Consider the following 18,577-nt stretch of genomic DNA (forward strand, 5'->3'; position numbering starts at 1 on the left):
AAACACTTCGCTGAATGCATGCAAACGATTCTTTATGCTTTCAGCTTCAATTTGACTATATTTTTACCACTGAGAAAAAGTAATCTAGCAAGGTTTTCTTGAAATGCAACACACGCACTACAAATTGTACCTGATTTCGAGTTGCCGATAATAGAACAGCAGATTTACATGCAGTTCAAATGGAACGGTTGCCGAAGAAAAACTGGTTGCCGACAATACTCGCTCTCACTAGAGAAGATTGGAGCTTTGTAAAAGCGTTTCAAAACAGTTTTTGGCAATTCTTTCGACTGAAATTGTTAGAGCAGCTGGCAGCAAAAGATTGTAAACAATCCAATACTGCATATGTGTGCGTTCCTTAGAGAAAAAGGCTATTGAAAGAAGGTCGCTGCTTAGGTTGCCGAGAATACGTAAATTCCCCTATGTGTTTTTTTAATCACTGAGAGTTAAAAAAAAAAATATCCGACTAAAAATGATTTTTTGGTGATTAGTTTTGTCTGTTGCAGGTTTTCGAGTAAAGTCTTTAAAAGATATGAAATTTAGTTCAATCAAACATAATTTCGTCGAGTAACGAACTTTTCAATATCGGGGCAATTTATTTTACATTATAATGCTTTCCAAAATATGTCATAATACCAGTATTTAGTTTTATAATCCCCACGTCTTGCGTTTTGTATATTGTATAAATGTATGAAATGAAAAAAACATATATTATTGATTCTATGGTGTCGAGGAGTCAGAGCCAACAAGTCGGAATCGTGGAGTCGGAGTCGAGGAGTCAGATTGTAAATAATGATGCTTTCAAACCTTCATTTCACTGCTAAGACCAGGGAAGTCAATTCAAACCGAGGGGGCGACACATCTAAAATGGCATGTAGATAGCAGACAAGATGAACCTCGCTTTTTAGATCAGTGTACTTTTGACAGATTTCACTTCCTACCTTTTGCTGCGTTCGCTGCATCTACTTTTTCGATGCTGCAGAAGATTTAGAAGATTAAAGCCGATTTCAAGGTAGATCGCAGAACAGTGGTTGGGATTTCTCCAGGAAAATGCATTAGAATCTGAGTACGTAGCGAAAAATGTTCGCTTTATAAAAATTTCAATGGACTTGAACGCTTAAAATTACGTGTTAGTAGCTTGGTTAGTAATGATATTATAACGGAGTAAATAACGTTTTTGTGTGAATCTAGTAGACACCAAACTGTGCCAGTGGTGATTTATTATTGACATGGTTGGATCAGCCATAAGTGATTGCTGCTTGGCGGTGACCCTTGCTGTGGCCACTTCTATTTTATGTTAACTATATACGTCAGCTGCAACACCGCAAAACAACTAGGATGTTACTCTTTAATTCAGGTAAAGTAGTTTAACTTTCCATAAATAATGCATGTTACGTGTATACTTCAGCTAATAATCGATGAAATAATTGTCAGCAATCAGCGTAATTATTTTAACTTCATTTTAGGATTCATCCCTGTACAAATAGTACACGGAATTTCTAAGGATCTGTCTCAAGTACGCAACAATAAGTAAATAACCATCAAGGTCCACCTCCACGCATCATTCGTGAAGGCACGGATGTAGGTCCAAAATTGAGAGCAAACCTGTCGAGTCGAACCATTCCATGGCTAAATTGCCGAATCAAAATACATGTTTAGTAAATCAACACAGAAAAACACATAGATACTATTTTCGTTAAGCATGCCTAGAGTGAAATATCATCCATGTTAAACTAACAAGATTTTTTCTATTTCAGAATTTCATTAGGTAATCCTTCATCAATGGTAAAACTTGACATCAGCTATTTATATTTAATTATAATAAAATCAGGCAAAACTTCTACATGACACAAATATTATGTAGTTTATTTTGCAAAAAAAAAGTTGTCCTTCTCTACTCATCACTCAAATTTTCTTATGGGTTTTACGTTAAAAGTGATAATTTATTCTCTAATAATTAGAGATTAGCGATTGTGGCCAAACTACCATTCCTTCCTTAAAAAGGTTACGTCAGCAAACGAAGACTTCAGAAAAAGGACCGAAGTGACGTTTATAAAGTGGATTTATAGTCATAAGCTTCTTCTAAAGTTTGTAGAACTTCTTCCACAAATGTTGATATGTCTCAACCATCAATTTCATGATCTCTTTAATGTTTATGAATTTTGTACATACTGTGTCTTCCACATTGTTTTCCCAATAGATTTATGAATTTGCGATTGTCATATTGTTATTAGATTTAAACATGTATTATTGTATAATGCTGTTTCATTACACATCATGGAGGTATACCGGACTATGCGCAGAAGCTTGCTGAGCGAGAAGTACCCAAAGTTACTGTCAGTTGGCGCTCCGTAAGGTACGAACGAATCCATCTCAAAAGATTTCCACCGATCCCTATAGCCCTATAGCCTATCAAGCTTAGCGATCGCAATTTCGTGGTTCAGCTTATCGAAGGCTGATGAAAGAAAGATGCCGCTGGAAAGAGAGAGCTGGAATATGCGGCGCTGTGGATCTAAATGACAAGTGATGTTCTTTTTAAGAATAATCGACGGAACACCATCGGGTCCAGCCTTAGCTGAAGTCTTAGGTTTAGATGCTGCTCTAGAAATCGTATATGTAGTGGCGTCGACAACGCTGAGCGCTTGGTTGACCAAAGGAACATTACATACCGCGGAAGTAATGAGATTAGCGGAGAGTTGCTCGTCTTCAAACACACTAGCAAATTAATAATTTATACCGGTTATGGCATCTCTCACCCGCTTGTTCATCCACGAAATTGTGGCTGTAATCAAGAAGAATGGATGAATATTTTGCTGTGAGTTGAAACAAATTCCGTACGTTTCGCTAGATTCGATAAAAAAAAGCTTGAAAAATGGAAGAAGTAGATCCCTTTGAATATGTGAGGTTATTCAAAATAAGGCCCATTTTACCTCGATAAACCTTAATCTTAAAAAAAAACCGTTGTGTTTCTTTGTGCAGTTTACTTAGATATTAACACCATTTATCATTTAAAATATTTTTAAGTCCATGGCCATCGATTTAACCCCAAAATCACCCATGTGATCTACCCCCACACTCCCTCGTATTTACAAAATTGGACTCAATTAGCAATGTTACATCAATGTTGACCTGAAAATGTAATGTGAATTTAAGGCTAGGGCAAGACAGCTTTCAATCATGAGTAATTTTTGAGACAATCTTGAGCAACTCTGAGTTACTCGCGTTGCTTAATAATAAATATCGTTTTTAAAAATGTCATCACAACAACTCAGTCAACGAGCAAAAAATGCTGATCGAATTATTTGTCACACATGTTTATTCGTAGAAAGTTCAAACCAATTTAGTAATCTGCTGATACCTTGTTGCAATTTTCCGTTGTTCTATAGTATCCGTGGATTACTTTGGTTAGGAACAAGTTGCTGGATTTTTTTCCACACTTCGCAGCCTGTCTCTTCAGTGGTACACACTAAGATTATATTACCGAAATTTGTGTAATTTTACCAAAATTTCAACAGCTGAACGTTCGGTAAACAGTTCGGTGATTTTACACAGTTTTCCTGTAATTTTTCACGAATATCTGTGAAAAATCACAGAAAATCTGTGTAAAATCACTGAACTGTTTACCGAACGTTCAACTGTTGAGTTTTCGGTAAAATTTCACAGATTTCGGTAAAATAATCCTAGTGTGTAGTGAAACATCATTTCTAATTCCATTTTGTAAATTGAAAGTATACTCCGAATGTGAATATTCTTCCAAACACGTAATGGAGAATACATATAGGGTAAATTATGGCTTCGGCACCCATTGACTGTTTTCGGCAACCGAAATTGAAACGTTAATTTCACTGTATTTTCCCATCAAAACTCTTCGCTGAAGGTATTAAGCCGATTCCTTACCTTTTCAGCTTTAATCTGATTACATTTTTACGACTGTGCAATCCTGTTCTGCCATATTTTTTTTTAAATGAAATATACACACTACAAAATACGGCTGATTTCGAGTTGCCGATAATAGAACAGCTGGTTAACACGCAGTTCAAATGGAAAGGGTGCCGAAGAAAAAGAGACTACCGACAATAGTCACACTCACCTGAGAAGTTTGGAGCGTTGTAAAAACATGTTAAACCGGTTATGATCAACTCTGTCGATTGGAATTGATAGAACAGCAAGCAGCAGATAAATGTCAACAAACAAACCTGTCATGTATATTTGTGACGCTTAGAAATCGCTAATAGAAGTTCGGACGCTGCTTAGATTGACGAGAATACGTAAATTCCCCTACCTGCATGATTTCAAAAAATAAATAAGTTGTTAAACCAAATAAAAAAAAAATATCATTAAATTCTTCATGAGGTACAAATTTTACGATAATGTCGACATGATGAACATATTCGAAAGACGAAGTGATGCGTTTATATGAATTATAAGTTATTTTCAAAATTCGTTTCAAATTCTGAGGTTGTATTGGAACTGTTTCGATAGGTGGTTATTTCATAGGGATGTGGTTCAATCGGCTTCAGGGCCTGTTGGAAGAATAGTTGCGGATGTCGCCTGAATTAGCCGAATTCATTAACGTTTATTACCGAGTAAAAGGGAGGTTATAAATTCTTTTAGCAATTCAACTTCTCTTCCACATAATACTCCGAATGCGTCTTGAGCATCCCTAGCTATGCGCAGCTTTAGCGTTCACTTGTGTAGATCTAGCAGTAGTTTGTAGTATTTATAGTATAGCACTAATTTCTCCTTAGTTTCTAGCCGTAGTTGTAACCTTATGTTGAATTTAGTATTTACGGTCAAGGTATAAACACTAGATAGATTAACTTAGGTTTTAGCACTAGATTATAGGACGAATTTAGATTTTAATAATAGACCTTCACTATATCATGTAATTAGTATCTTCTTTTGTCTGATTGGTTTGTTGTCTATCCTTGGTATCGCAGCCGATCCCTTCGCTAGCGCCAGGTGTGGCGCGCAGTGATGCGGCGTCGAGTGGGGGCACCGACGCTCTAGTTACCGACGGGCGTAGACAACAGGGCCGTAACATGAATATTGGAACAACAAACTTTGACAGGTTTCTCTCCATATTTACATGTTTGTATTGCTGCTCACGTAAAATACAATAACAGAATAGTTCTTGATGATCTGGGAAAAAGAATACAGGATCAGGGTGCAACTTAATGGCGGTATAAGCTGTAACACTACACAGTTCGAAAAAGTAGTGTAAATTTCTGTTCAATATGATGCACATAAATGGAGCGTCACATATCATATACGTTTTCATTGTATATCATGTAAAGTTCTGACACATTTCATGAAATGTAGCAAATATTGTATACAAAAGCCCATCTTTGTAAACAACATTGTTTGCAAGTTACTCGGTTGCGTGAAAAGAAATACAAGTCCACGTGAATGAATGTTCACATCATAATTAAAATGCAGAATTTTTATCTCGGTAGAGACTATTAAAAAGAAAATCAACTTACTTGAAATTGAAAAAAAAAATCTGTTCCGAATGGCTGGCGTTAGTGTGTTTGAAAATTTACAAGTTTGGAAGAAGTAAAATTCAGACTGCTTTGTTATTTTTTTTAATAAATTACGAGTATTTCATAGCTATTCAATGTAAATATATTAGCTTAGAGTACAGTTGACTTGCCCCTAGATTGAAGGTCACTAAATAAACAGACTATAGAAATGAGGATTCTTTAAAAAAATTTTTTTTAATTAATTACCAAATAAAAAAGCAGTCCGTTTAAAGCTAATTTTATCCCGAACTAACCTTAAAATTTCGAACAAAAAATCTTATTATTGCAGTCAACCTTTGGGGTCATTTAAAAAACCACATCGTTCAACATTTGTGTGAATTAAAATAAATTTGGCGAGGGTCCATTGTTAACCCCAAACTCCCTACATAGTATACCCCGTATTTACCTACAATCTCATGAACTGTTGCTTAAATCAGTGATGGCATAATCCTCACTCAAATGATTTTGTTTCGCTCTCAAGGGCTCCCAATATCACGCATGATATTGGAATAAAATATCAAGTATGATATTGTTTTTACAAGCTCCTTTGATATTGCGAGACTATTCAGAACATGTAAAATTGCAGCCACGAGTTGACTTACCACAAAAATGATTCCTTTGCACATCGTTTTGTTAGAAAGAGAAAGCATAGTTTGCTATCTTTCTTTACGCTTCACAGATGGCAGACACGAAGTTACTGCTGCCAGCAGTGATGGAAGTTTCGTTTCGTGTTCGGATGTACAGCAAAAATCTTGAAGCTCAAACTCAACACAGTTTGGTGAGAATTGTAGCCGGGGAGTTTTGTTAGCATGATATCATAGCAACCGTATCACAGCTGTTGTTTGCGTGTTGAGTTTTTGGTTTACGATACTCAAATGAGATTATGCACATTGGTGAGATTAGATCTTTTGATATTTTCACAACACTGGCTTAAATACACACTTTTCTAAAACCATGCATAAAGTGTTTATGTTTTACGAAAAAGAGTGCTGTAAAAAACATTTCCTCCAAACAAGTAGGGGAAAATGGGGTTAAATGGTCCAAAACACATACCTACAAGGTTCTGCGGTGTATGAGACCACGTGCAATCGATTTTCCAGATTTTTTCTCTTTGCAAAAGTCATTGTTCATCGCAGGAATTCCGAGGGGCGATCAACTTCATATATCAGCTGAATTGTGTATACGTTGATACTAAAATACCATAATAAAAAAAACTCAAAGATACCTCGAAAATACATTGTGCACGAAAAATACATTCCATAATGAATTGAGTACACTTTAATACAAAAATACACACAACTTAAATATACATAAATTTATACGAAAAAATACAAAATACATCTTTTCAGGTCGAGTAAGGCTTGTACTCGAAAAAAATGCACCATTTTTATCCGTGTGTAACTTTTTTATCCGTGGGTAAAAATTTATGAAAATCTTTGTATAATTAGTTTGGAGTGAATTGTTAATATGTGTAAAATTTCATAACAATCGGTTCAGTGGTTATTGAGATTTTATCGAAACAAGAAGATAATCGCCGGAGAATTTTGCGCGCCGTCATGGAAAATCCGACTGCGACCATGAGATGGATCGGAAGACAACTGGGAATCACCCATACAACTGTGTCTCGGGTGGTAAAATCGTTTAAGGAGTCCCAGACGACCGAGCGGCGGGCTGGAAGTGGAAAAAAATCGTGTTGGATTATTTCAAGCGTAATCCGAACCTTTCGATTCGCGACGCGGCTCTGAAGGCAAAGTGTTCCGCCTGGTTCGTTCAGCAAACCATGAAACGAGCTGGGCTTCGTGTATTCATGGTCCGGAAGGCACCGAACCGGCGTGATCAACAAAACACGGCGGCCAAATCCCGCGGAAGGAAGCTGTATCGAGAGTGGTTAACGAAACCGATGTGTGTGATTATGGATGACGAAACCTACATCAAGGCAGACGCAAAGCAGATACCGGGGCTGGAGTTCTACGTTGCCAAATCACGGTTTCATGTTCCGGAAGACATAAGGAAGAAGAAAGTGGACACATTCGCCAAAAAATACTTGCTCTGGCAGGCCATATGCGAATGCGGTAAACTGAGTAAACCGTACATCACAATCGGTACCATCAACAGCGAAATTTACCACACCAAGTGCCTCCAGAAGCGTCTGTTGCCCTTTCTGCGGTCCCGCGGAGGCGAGACATTATTTTGGCCGGACCTGGCATCATGCCATTACGCGCGATCGACGTTGGATTGGTACAAAGACAATAACGTTGTTTTTGTACCAAAAACCGCCAACCCCCCAAATTTACCAGAGATTCGTCCGGTGGAAAGATTTTGGGCCATAATGAAGGCCAAAGTTCGAAAATCTTCCAAGGTGTTTAAGAACGAGCTGGAGTTGAAGAAAGAATGGATGAAAGTGACCAAAAACCCGAGCAAAGTAGAATAACAACCCGATATCATCTAGATAATAAGTCTTGTTATCCCAGATATCATTTTGTTTTCAGTTGTTATCTCATAACTTATTTAGTTATCAGCCTTGATCAATTTTGTTACCAGTTGTTATCATGAAAAATTCACTATACATTTATTAACGATGCAAGGTTAGTTCAAAACATTAAATATTATTCGCATTGAAACAATAAAAAATAGTGCTTTTAATCCCTAACCATATTTCAGTTATCAGCGTAAAGCTTTGATATCAAAATGATAACATGATTTGAAATTTCATGGAATAAATTTGTATCGCTTACAGAATTTGTTATCAAGTTATTATCAATGATAACAAAATTAGTTATTTTTGTTATATCCAATGAGCAATTTTTTTATATAATTTTTGTTATGTTGGCTGTTTATTCAACCATAATGATAACATATTCAGTTATCAAAAAGTGATAACCGGGTAATAGAACTTGTTATCAATTTGATATTTTACTTTGCTCGGGAAGGTCGGCTCCACCATTGCATAAAATGTAATGAGGGGTCTTAAGGGAAAGGTGAGGGTTTTCAGCGATGGAAAGGAAATTTGAATAAAGTAATTATGCCGAAACATAATCCATATGTATTAGTTCATTCCCAGAAAGTTTTAAGAAAATCCGACTTAAAATAAATTTTTGGCGAACACTTTTGTCTGGTGCATTTTTTTTCGAGTACAGGCCTTAGATAAATCGAAAATAATCAAGTTGACAGCCATTATTCCCAAAAACAAAAGAAGCGCTCCGACCGAATCAATTTTTATCTTCAACCGATAGGCCGAAGTGAATTCATTGGCGTTTCAATGATGTTTCAATGCGCTAGGCCAAGTTTAGAATCCGTAGGCCGAGTTTGGCGTCAAGAAGCAGTGTTAGACTTTTGACAATATCTCAACAATTGGTTTCGGTTTATCAAATCTTACGGTACGTACGGAAAGGTAAGTAAATTTAGAAGTCATCAGTGATAATAACATTCCGTTTGGTGCTAAACTGCGCTAGATTAAGATAAACTAAGTGCGGGTTGTGCTTAATAGGCCGGAAATGGGGTAGTTAACCCTATGAGTGTTCAAATAGATCTATTTTACACGTTTTTTACGTGGTTTTTCATACGGTTTTTATTTTTCATGGAAGGTTTTTTACACTATTTTTTACACGGTACATATCCCAGTGTACTTCACTTCATGCTTTTATACAACTGAAAATGCGCAAGTTTCAAAACGTTATAAAATCATACAACATGTTTTGAAAAACTTCGTAATAAACCAATCAAAGTATATGGCAAAATGTGTTCGCCAAATGAAAATAAACCAACTGACAATTAGTTTCATATTTCACCACACGTAGTTTCAAAGAGCCTGTATGAATTGTGGCACTTACGAAGATCACTTGAAGATACGATATGACGGGACATTGATACGATTTGTATAAAACACAATTCGATTCTCCCAGAAAGTTAAGATAACATATTTAAAAAAATGCGTTAATGGCGAGCCAAAACAATTTACGTTGCATCGAAATACTTCAAATCGTGTTAAATTGAAATGTTCCCACCATTCACATCCTTTGAACCATTCTGAACGGTCATCCCGTTGTGGTTATATCACAGCATTGCTAATAATGCTAATAATGTATATATCTATATATTTTCCGGTACCATGGAGTCAAGAAAGTAAAAGTGAAAGAAGAGCTACAAAATGGAGCACATGCGATACGACAATGGAGTGATGCTCGTTAAGAAAATACCCGGGGACAGTGTCTATTTTCCGCACTGGTATTACGGTTTTATAAGACGCAACTAGGAACTCAAGATCATCATAGAAAGATAATGGACGTCGAAATGTCGTAGAACACACCATAAATAACCTAGGAGACTTTCGAGTGACTGGTAGTGATGACAACAGAGAAGGACAACGAGTTCACAAATAGGCACGAAAATTGAACAGAAGGTTGAAGAAACAGCGAATTTTTAATGGATTTGGAGCGATTTAGACGGGGAGTGTGGGAATGCCAACTCCCTGTTGATAACATTTCGGGGATAAAGAGCAGGCTCTTCTCCCCATTCATTTGGAGAATCCATCCTGTTTAGGGGCTCGTCTTTTTGACCAATTGTGCGATCATGTTCCTGTTTGGGGGCTTGTCCCTAGTAGCACGCTTGTCGTAAATGGATTTTTGAAACATTTATACGAGTTATTGCAGTCATAAACAGGATACTGCATCTTGTTGTGATAAAAATGTGCTACTCGGGGTTTTTTTTTTGACCAATTGCGCGATTATGTTGCTGAAAGTAGATTCTTTACTGTCCCATAGATGCGTATGGGCGACTTTGCCTATCGATCCACCCAATCCGTTTTTGGCCCTTCATACAGCGACATGTTGAGGACAATCAAAGCTTATTTAGCTTGATCAAGACAAACAGAGAAGAGAGTCCACTGCTATCGGTCTTAGTTTCCGTGCTGGTAGACCACTATCATGCAATTGCAAAATTGTCATACTAAAGCCATTGCAGCTATGAATCAATTGATGGTACACAGCTGGTCAGTTTTAATTCGAGATTCAAATGAAGGAAATACCTTTAATTTATTCCTTGGTGATGATGTAAAGCAGTTTAAAAGCTTGCAGCAAAGATCCGACTCGCTTCTTATTTTTTCCTGGCTTCTAATATACAAGCGTTTTTCATGCTGACAACTTAGCGTTCTGTGAAGCATTTCCATAGTTTTTGATTATTAGAGTCAACCAATTAATTTGTAATTTATGTGAAAAGCACGATGACACTCTATGCCCAGGGAAGTCGAAAAAAATCCAACTCCCATGATTTTCTAGACCGAACTGGGATGCGAACCCACCTACTACGCTATCCTAGAGCCAAAGAAACAAACCGCAGCCTGCTGATTGTTTTAAATATTCCATAAAGCACAACATGATGATGACATCCCCAACAACTGGCATCCCTTCCACACCATCCATCGTATCGCCAGCAGTAAATACTTGAACGGTGTTCGCTCTCGCACAGCCAGCCGGATGACTTGTATTCGTCCTGAACGTCCGTCGTCCATCGTCGTCGTCGTCGTCGTCGCTGCATACGATCCAAGGAAGAAAAGAGGGTGCGAGGGTGGTTTCCCCGGCAGGAGCAACAGCAGCCTTATTTACGCTAGGAAAATATACGACTCTACATAGCGATTTCGACGTCGTTGTCGTCGTCGTCGTCGTCGTCGCCGTGGTTGTCGTCGTAGGATTGAGTTCGTTCTTTTTCCCGTATTTTTTGCAGTTTTTCCTCGCTTGTATGTATGCGTTTTTTTTTCGCGATTTGTCCTCACCGATGAGAGCGCGCAGCCAAGGATTCCATCGTCGGCGGCGGTGGCGGTGGAGGAAAAACTCTCGGCGGGGCGCGCGCGTTTAGAGATGGCAGTCAGCCAACCAGTCCACGGGATAGTAGAGCTTGTGAGGAATGATACCCGTCGTGTGTTCGATCCTGGAGTGTGTAGAGTATCAAGACGTGTCGCAAAAACGTCGCGACGTTCATTCGTTCACCGTACGCCCGTTTAGACAGACGCTCCTTTCTTGCTGACCCGGGGGGGTTTTCCAGCTCTGATACTGGTAAGCTTCCATTTGCTGGGCTGAAAAAGGATCCAGCTCATTTGCAAACCGAAAAGATAGTGAGGTGATTAAGGTACCATGTGAGCTAAAACACAGAGAAACTGCTGCCGGTTTGCGAAGAGTAGTGGCGCAAATCAGCTGATTTTCCCCTCCGCCGCCTGGTGGCCTCAAGGGACGGTGACGGGTGAGGCGGGGGAGGCGCTAATTACTGCTCTCGGGCTCTTTTTCCACCGTGTGGACCAGAGATGCTGTGTTGTGCGCGATATGACTTCGCTCGTCAAAGGTCCTATCGGTGCTGATGACGATGACGATGACGATGGGCGCCTGGCCTCAAAGTGGTGTGTGTTAATTTCGCTCATTTCGCTCATTACTCTCATTAAGTGCGGCGGGAGAGCTGACGACGGTGGCGTGCCAGAGCTTAGTGTTGGTGCCCCGTGTGTTTTTGTTTGGGCTGATGAGTGGAAATAAAAGTATATAATGAAGTGAAAAACGAAAGTGAGAGTGGAAAACAAATGAAAGCAACACGGCGACGTGCGGAGAAGAGGAAGAAGCAGTTTGTCCTGGTTTCAGCTGATGAGTTGAAAATTTGCTTCCACACGCGGGTGGGAACGAGACGGGACCAGGGGGTGTGGGCTGCTGTGCGAACTTTGAAGGTAGGTCGTGGAATCAATTAATAAACCAAGGTCGCTGGCGAGGCGAGCCCACGTGGGTTTGAGTTTGTGTTGAGTGTGTGTTTTTTTTTTTGGGTGTCACGTGTTTGAGATGCGCTGATTCTATATAGCAGTAGTTCATTGATTACGATGTACATCCAAGTGAACATTCCTATTTAATTGTTTCGATATGCCCAATAAGCATCCCAAGTAACATACAGGACATCTTTTCACATGAGAATTAGAAAAGGATGTTATATAATTGTATTATAAGTGATCCAGAAAACATCCCGTGTTTTAAAAGAGCTCTGTAAATGTTTTCTTTCTACTTCCCAGATTTTTTCATCCTCCAGGATGATAATGTTTGGCTTTGGCCTTTCAAAGCTATATAAATGTACAGCTTATAAACATGGAGAGATTCAAAATAAGATTTACAATTTCTTCATTATTTTTATACATTAATTCAACTGAAAAAGTGTAGGTTGTCATAAAAGAGTTGAAATATTACTTCAGATGACACTTCTAGTACTATTCAAAACATCTTCTGCGAACCAAATGGATTTGCTCTAGAATATGATTTTTCTGCCATTGACGGGAACATTATAGATAGTAAGCCTTAGTTACTCATCTTTCGGAATTAATATAGTTCGAAAGATACAAATCTATCAACTCAAGGGCCAGTGGTGGACAGTCCCTTGCTCAATAGTTTTTTTATTTGAATTCTATTGGTTATTATGGTATTTTTTTAAACATGCTAATGCTAATCTAGTTTTACAAGCTTCTCCTCCAAGGTTGCAAAGACTCATTTCAGCTAAAATAATGTTTTTCGGAATAATAAAACCAAAAGATGGTATGATGGCATGTTTTACTTGTAACTTACAAGAAGAGGTTACAAAGTATGCGTTGGAAACATAAAACCTGTAAATTTTTCTTTCTATGAGTCACAATCAGCGATTTGCTGATCGCTGAGTGAGTGAGTGAGTGAGTGAGTTTGTGAAAAATCGCTGATTGTGACTCTCATGAAGTGAAATAAACAGGTTTAATATGTCAAACACATTCTTTGCAACCTCTTCTTGTATCCTACCAATTCAAAATTTGATCATGGCATCTAATTATTTCATAATTTAGAAAAACATTGTTTTAGTTGAAATGAGTCTTTGCAACCTTGTCTCCTCTCGTTTTGTTTTCTGCCATGTGTGAGAATTTGATGGATAGAAAAGAAATGGTTTACCAATAAGCGGAGTTGGCCTACAAGAGAAGTTACAAACCAAGTACGCCGAATGCCTGATTCCGAATCCCATTCTCGGTTATGTATGATCTTTTGTTTTGGAGAATTATTATTTACCGTTTAATTTGATTGGTTATTACGATGATTTTCAATGCCTGTTACATGACCAATGCGCTTTTTCATTTGCATAAAAGTGTGAAACGTAGTATTTTCAAAGCAAATTGAACACTCATATATGTCATTAAGCAGTATTTCAAACACCTATATGACAAGTTTTGTTGTCATGGCGTTGAGTGGATCATGGAAAAAAAAATCTAGAATTCAACCAAATTATTTGTAAATTTCAAATATCATTAAAGTTAAGTAATAATTTAAGTTCAACTTCATCAAAACCAAATGAAGCTGGATTTTAGAGGCAAGAAGTTAATTAGGATCGAAAATTCCTCGAAACATATTTTTCTACAAAAAGAATGTGAAGTCAAGTATAAGTATAAAGACACTGAAGAAGTCTGCACATTGTAGGTGGAATACACGTGAAGGACAAGCAATTCAGGCAGTGGAATTAGATCACTAATATTTCTCTTCTTCTTTAGACCAAGCTCAAGAATGCAAAATATTCAACATGCTCGTAGTTTACAAAAATAGCATTAAGGCAAAGATTGTATAACAAATTAATACTACTAAAGTTGTTTTCCGTTGTTGAAAAGACGACTTCATTGAATAATACTTTCCACATTATTACGTCAGTTCTTCCTAGACCTTTTTTCAAAAATTACCAAGCAACTCTGATACTTAAAAAATGTTAAAGTGACATCAAAATTGAATTCAGCACTCGATCGATTTTATTGGAATCAGGTAATACAAATACGAGAAGGAACTGTATTCCTAAACGTAACCACATAGATTTTATATTACTGATGCTGTAAAAACCTATGCGTGTTAACTTGTATTTCTTATCACGAAAACTAACAACTTGGTAAGATAGTATGATGATATGTTTTTCTTGTAACTTACAAGAAGAGGTTACAAAGTATGCGTTTGAAACATAAAACCTGAAGATTTTGCTTTATATGAGTCACAATCAGTGATTTGCTGACCGCTGAGTGAGTGAGTGAGTGAGTAAGTGAGTGAATGTGTGAAAAATTGCTGATTGTGACTCTTATGAAGTGAAATAAACAGGTTTAATATGTCAAACACATTCCTTGCAACCTCTTCTTGTATCTTACCAATTCACAAAATGATCATAGCATCTAATTATTTCATAATTAAAAAAGAAACATTGCTTTAGCTGAAATGAGTATTCCATTCCAACCTTGCAACTTACAAGAAATACTAACTAACAAAAAATGGCAATTGTGTTCAATATTTTTAATATTTCATTAAATTTCTCATTTTTTTCCCCTGTTTGGGACATAAAACTACTGCGACCAGTAATTTGATCTTTTGCAGTATATCCCGTGCCCATAGTTTAGTACATGTTGTATTACTCCGTCACTATTGAGAAATTTTGAAGTATTCGGTCTTGGTACAGTTGTCATTCTTGCCTTCATCGCAAATAATCGATTCTAATTGAAAGGTCTATTTTTGCCTTCAAAGAGTTAGAGCACCCCCAAAGGCGTGCGGATTCCTTTGCTACAAAATCAAGCAATAACACCTATAATGACCATGCATCAGAATCCTAGTCTTAACCACTTCAAACTAGGGAACAACGAATGAAGATTAGGAATCACACAGATGAAGGCTAACGATCTAATTTTTCCTTGTTTCAAGATCATCCTCGGTTGATACAGCCGAGTCTTGTCACTATCAACAAGGACTAAGATGTGCTATTTGATAGCTGAAAAATCCTGTTCCCCTAGTTTGAAGTAGTCAGGACTAGGAATCGGTGGTCAATCCTACATCCCGTAACGTAAAAGGTATAGGTAAACTACTCACGTTACGGGGGATGTTACATGATATCAAGACCAACAATTGAAAAGGTCTCAACTCCATTTTGTAAACAAACCTTGTAAGGCCATTTTCTCGCGAACCGAAGTCCGCCAAGGGATACCAACACAATGAACAGGTAGGGGAATTTCCCCTCTACCCGATTGTGGTTTAGGTTTGCGAATGTAGGTTTCGGTTTGTGAGGAAATGGCCTTACAAGGTTTGTATACAAAATGAAGTTGAGGCCATTTCAATTGTTCGTCTTGATATGTAATATAATATTTTATGAAATATGACTCTCCATTTATGTGCATCATATTAAATAGGAATTTACACTACTTGTTTTAACTGTGAAGTGCCAAAAGCAGTCTCAGAATTATGAAATGATTTCCGTCTTATAATTTCAAAATGATTGTTTTTCCATAAAAAGTGTATCGACTATTGTTCCAAGTTTGAGATCTCAGAAATTTCTCAGCTCCAGAATGTCGAAAACAATAATGCACAGTTTTGGATATTTTCGGCAAGAAATTTTCAATTTTTTCCATTGTCTGGATCACCATAGACTGGTTCATATCTTATATATAAAGAATAATTTTCGGAATCTCACAGGTGGTCATAATGCTTTAGGAATCCTCTCCAACAGAAATCTTAATTTTACCTGCAACATCTTTCTTAAAATTTTCACCACAATTCTCTTTGATACTTCCATGGGTTTATCCTTAGACAGGAAGGGCCCTCCAGAATAACCATGAAATCATCACATATGAGAATACCCATGTATTCCCTTAAGTATTCCTCCAGAAAAATTCCACAAATTTAACTCGGAATTATTTGGTTATGTTGGTGATATCTTTTCTTAAAAACCAGTAACTTGTATAAGATCTACCACTGAACCCTAGTCCTGACAACTTCAAACTAGGGAAACATGATTTTTCAGTAATTTATTTTTATGACTGAACATCAACAGGCGTTATTTGCCCCAATGATGTAACTTAAACTAAACATGAAAAGTACTTGTTCGCTCTTCGATAAGCTGCACACGCGGCGTGAAATATGGCCACAGAAAACGGGGGAATTCGGATCACTCGGACGAACTATAAATTAAACGCGTGGACTACACAGAAACGATTCATTTTCATGTCATGTTCAGTACAAAACGACTAGAATAGCTAGGTAGAAGGTTCGATGTTTTGTGTAGAGTTTCTCTTGATGTCTTTTGTTATCTGTTCTTATCACTTGTAATCATTTGTGTTAGTGTAGAGAAGAGAGCATTTTTACAGAATGACCCGATTACAGACGAAGGTTTTCAGTCTGCCTGGGTCGGTCCTGATCCAAGTCAAAGCTGTGGTAGAATCGGACCAGAGAGTGATTCTGGAAAAGGCAATGTTTAAATTGTGCGTTATGTTAGAAATCAATCGTGCAAGTACAAGCGCACCGCATAGTTCAAGGCGTGCAGTAGTCAGTTTAGCGTTTTTGAGGGGTGCGACTCGAGACTTAGAGGTAAGCAATAGGATAGAGCTTTCGTCGTTGCTGCCCACCGAGCGAATATAGGCACATGCTCCATAACCCAAGTCGGAAGCATCACAGAAGCCGTGCAGCTCAACCAATCGTGGTGATGCATGTGGTAGTACGCAACGTGGAACCGAAATTTCGCCCATGTTGATGATTTGGTTCCGGAAAGACTCCCACGATTCAGCTTCTTCGGTGCCCAAGACTTCATCCCATTGCACTTCAAGCTGCCATAGCTTTTGTAGTCGAACTTTAGCAGCAAAGATCAGTGGGCCAAGCAAGCCCAGTGGATCGTACAGTCTTGCAGTATCCGAATAAACGGACCGTTTCGTTGGTTGCCCGTTGTGGAACTGAATCTCGTGAAGCTTGGTCAGGAACACATCGTTGCGAGGTTGCCAGGTTAACCCCAAGGTTCTAGTTGTCTTCTCGTCCTCGAAGAATGCAACTTGCTCCGTGTTGGAATTCGGCACAGACTGCAGAAGCGCCGGATGATTAGATCCCCATTTATGCAACACGAATCCATCAGCGGTCATCATTCCGATGAATTCTGTTTGCATTGCTAATGCTTCTTCGACAGTATCAGCTCCACTCAAAAGATCGTCCATATAAAAATCTTCGGTTCCTGCCTTCGACACTAAGGGGAAACGTTCATTCTCGTCTTTGCACAATTGCTCCAATCAGTGCTGAGATTTGTCATTGTCATTGACAGACTTTCGCGCTACATTGACAAAATTGTTCGTCACATAGTCACTGACAGACTTGATCCTCATAAAAACCTTCGTCAAAATCTCATTCATTTTTTCGTCAATGACAAAGATTCACCTGGTAACAAAAAGTGTAATTTCGTACATTCTGTGTCACATTATTGTTATCCAAGTAGTTCAGGAGGTAGACTCTTGTTCACATTAACGGCTTCATGTAATTGTGTTGCTCAAGTCAGTAAATTTCGTTACAAATTTAGTTAATATAAAAATCTACACATGTTCGTCACTGACAGCATTGTCATTGACAATTGACATGGTTTGCCTTGACTAAATATGACTGTTAGCTCAAATGAGTGACCAAAGAAGAATTGTCAATATCACCGTGTATTGTCGAGATTTTGCAGCACTGGCTCCAATACTCGCGTCGCCAGAAAGGGTGCACAAGCAGTGCCATAGGTTACCGTTGCCAACTGGTACACCTCTAAGAAAGCGTCTGGATGTGAACGCCAGAAAATTAGCTGGTACATGCGATCAAGTAACCTGATGAGAATCTGCCTGAACATCTGCGTAATGTCAGCAGTGAATGCGATCTTCGGTATTCGGAACCTCAGCACAGTGTCAGCTAGCTTTCTTTGGACCACGGGACCGACGTAGAGGTGATCGTTCAAGGAGGTTCCTGTTGTTGTGATGGCCGACGCATCGAACACAACTCGTGTTTTGGTTGTTGTGCTCGCCGGATTCAACACCGCGTGGTGAGGCATGAAGTAAGCGCTATCAACTGCCTGATTGATCTTGATCATGTGGCCTTGCCCATAGTAGTCTTCCATGAATGCTCGATACTGCTCGTAAACGTTCGGGTTGTGAATCAACCTCCTCTCGACCTGTACGAATCTGCGTAATGCCATCTTCTCACTGTTGCCTAGCTCTCGGATGCTCTCCTTTACCGGAAGTCCAACTTCGTACCGTTCGTCTGGAAGTCTCCGGCAAGTATCCT

This window comes from Ochlerotatus camptorhynchus, unplaced genomic scaffold, assembly GCF_037179485.1.
Source record: "Ochlerotatus camptorhynchus isolate MF236.1 unplaced genomic scaffold, CSIRO-AGI_Acam_v1.1 ptg000086l, whole genome shotgun sequence".
Taxonomy (NCBI): domain Eukaryota; kingdom Metazoa; phylum Arthropoda; class Insecta; order Diptera; family Culicidae; genus Ochlerotatus; species Ochlerotatus camptorhynchus.